The 3,101-nt window shown below is 44.4% G+C and overlaps 1 pseudogene; it reads right to left on the reverse strand.

Moving 5' to 3' along the window:
• Positions 1-455: 455 nt before the first annotated feature.
• On the reverse strand, positions 456-2,725 carry LOC109675745 (GPI mannosyltransferase 2-like; annotated as a pseudogene).
• Positions 2,726-3,101: the final 376 nt, after the last annotated feature.

Genomic DNA, 3,101 nt, shown 5'->3' on the forward strand with positions numbered 1-3,101 from the left:
ATATCATTCCATGCTTTCCCTTCTTTCAGGGTTTCTGCTGGGACATATGATGCAATTCTGACATTTACCTTTATAAGTAAGTTGATATTTTTCTGTTGTAATTTTCAAAATTCTTCTTTTGTAAATACAACTAAGTTGTTTAGTTTTCCTGTTTTTGTAATATTTTTCATATAAGCATGTATAAATCATGAAAAAAACCTTATGAAACAATGTTCCACTTAGAGAAGATGGTCCTACTTTCCTACTGCTACCACACTATCCAGGCTTGCACCATCTTCTATGGACTATCACAAGCTCTTGCCTCAGTCAGGAACAGAAGTGGCTCTCAAACGGCTCATGCTTGATGGTAAGAATAATGATCCCCAGAGCATGGCAGGCAGTACCAGTGTCTTTTAACTTTCAAATGCTGGGTTCAATTGGCTTCCAGCTTGTCTTTTCAGACTCCCAGTTCATGTTCAAGACAGGAAGTTGCAATGTATAAGTAGTCTCAGGAGGCAACAAATTAGGAAGTAGCCTAGAATGTACTGTTTGACTGGAGAACAGGTTTTCCAGTTGTATATGAGTCCCATGATAGAATTTCTGGGGACCTTTTGTCCTGGTTGGGAGTCCTCCACACTGAGCTTCCAAGACACCATCTTTAGAAATCTAAACAGTGGCTTTGATCCTGAAGCAAGTTAGCTGGAAAGCAGTACACAGTAAGAGTGGAGGAGGCCAAAAATCTGATGAGAGCCTGAGCATGTGTGAACAGACCTCTAAATAGCAGCAGCAGTGCAGTGTGGTCCAGGTATACATACACCTGTGTACTGAGGAGGGGGCTCCTCTACAGTCTTACTGTCTTTGATCCTTAGCAGTCCAAAGGTAAGGCAGAGCCAAGGGTGGGTGGCCATGTATGTTCAGGTTGCCTAGACAACCAGGATAGCCACAGGTGCAGCAAGTATAAAGTTAGGCAACTGCCTGAGCTCTAGTATTTCAGAAAGCCAACATTCCAGTAGACATCCTGGATACAGCTATATATTAGAGGAAGGTCTCAGGAATCCCACGGTTGCAGATTTTCCTCTGCAATCAGATAATCTTTGTCAAAAGATAACTGAAAGTAGACATCAGTAATGGAGTAGAATGAGCATGGTAGATGAATTGGATGTAGGCATAACACTGAAAGAGGACAAAGGGAATGCAGAGTATGAACACTGAGACACAGAAAGGTCAGCAGTTTAAAGAACTTTCTCAGGGGGCTCAGCACCACAAGAGAAGAGAAAAAGCCTCAGGAGTGGGAATTCAGGAGGAAGCTGACACTGACCAGCCCACTGGAGAACAGTGGAATGGCAAGAGCAAAGGGGAGCCCACTAGTGCAGCCTTGGTTCCTCTCCAGTTGCCCAATGGCACTGAATGTTAGGAGGACAGACAAAGCTTCTGGGTAACCAGCTGCCAGGATAACATTGATAGGGCTGAGGCAGAAGGCAGTGCTACATAAAAGGCTTGGCAAGGACAGAGAAAATCCAGATCCCCTCAAGTCTTGAAGTGTGACTGTGGCCAGCATAGAGAACAAGGAACTGAAATCAGAAGGAAACCCATTGGCTTAGCAGGCCCTGCAAGCCAATTACCACCAGCAAGGCCAAAGGGAAGCCAGGGAAGAAGGCAAAGTTGTGCTTATAGAGATAGCCATGCTCAGCAATACACAGGAAGTATTCAGCATCCCACCAAAAGAGGCCACCCAGAAGACCTTCCACAGAGCTAGTCCACAGAGCCTGAGGGGGCCAGGTAAAGAGGAGAAAAGGTTTCTGCCTGGTAACCTGGGATGATGGCATTAATTAGGGCCTGTAGCACCAGAGTCAGGACATTGCAGCTGACTGTAAACCTCAGTACCTCTTTCTGGAATGGATCCAGGGACCATACCCTCTCACCACCAGGAATTTCAGTGTTTTGTTATCAGAACTGAGCTTCTTCAGGCTTCTCTGCATCTTGACCAGATTTGCATTCTTTCTTTCCTCTTCACAGAGTCAAGTTCTGGCCTCAGTGACCACAGATTTGTAGCCCACACTTGGTTTACAGGCAAACCAAGTAAAAGCAAAATAAATCCACTCAACTCTATCTCTAGCTACTTACCAACCTCACTTCCCATCAAGCTCTTGCAAGTCACAGACCCTTTTAGTTTGTAAGGTTCTTATGGATCAACTACTTTCATTCTTTCATTGTCTCATGAGATTAATAGCTCCAGAGATCTCAATAGACCCTGAGAGGGTAATAAAATTACAATTGCCATTTTATGGATGTGAAAATTGAGGCCCACTGACACACCCAAGGCTACTTAAAGAGTCTCATATTCTTCACTTCTGAAACTTCTTCCCCAGCCAGGATTATAACCCAAGTCTCCAATGCTTAGCCCAGTACTTCCTCCAATGATAATGCATGCTTTTCCTGATATGCTTATGGTGAGAATTTGAGAAAGCATGTTGAACTGAAGCACTAGACCCAGGACTGGCATCCTGGGTGGGATGAAGCCACTCTGACCCAGACAGAGTGAACCTTTGGTTCACAGGACCAAAGGCTGCCTTCTTCCAGCCCCACCATGCTCAGTGCCTGTTCTTCCCTGCTCCTTTTGGGTACAATGACTACTGGGGACAGGGCATCAACCCTCACCCTGAAGGAACAACTACCTAGGCTTAGTCCCAAAGGAGCCAGTGTGGCCCAGACAAGCAATAGGCAAGAAGCAGAGGGCTGAGGCCATAGTGGCCACTGGAAGCTACTGTGGTGGAAGGGCAGGATCCCATGTTTCTTTGCAGCCTCTGCCTCAGTTTGATAGCCTCCTTCTACTCAGAATTCTAGTGCCCCAGAGTCTTGGTATTTTAAATAGAATGTCACATTGAGAGATTCTTTTCTTATCTATTTATTTGGGGTTCTAAATGCCTTCTGTACTTGGATGTTCATATCTTTCCTAAGATTTGGGAATTTTTTTGCTATAATTTCATCATGTAGGTTTCATATGGCTTTACTTTGTATCTAACCTTCTCCTCCTACCCCATGAATTCTTAGGTTTAGTCTCTTGATCTTAGGTTTAGTCTCTTGCTTTTGAAAGTTGAGTTCATGCTCGCTTATTTTGTTTA

This window comes from Castor canadensis, chromosome 6, assembly GCF_047511655.1.
Source record: "Castor canadensis chromosome 6, mCasCan1.hap1v2, whole genome shotgun sequence".
NCBI classification, from domain to species: Eukaryota; Metazoa; Chordata; class Mammalia; order Rodentia; family Castoridae; genus Castor; species Castor canadensis.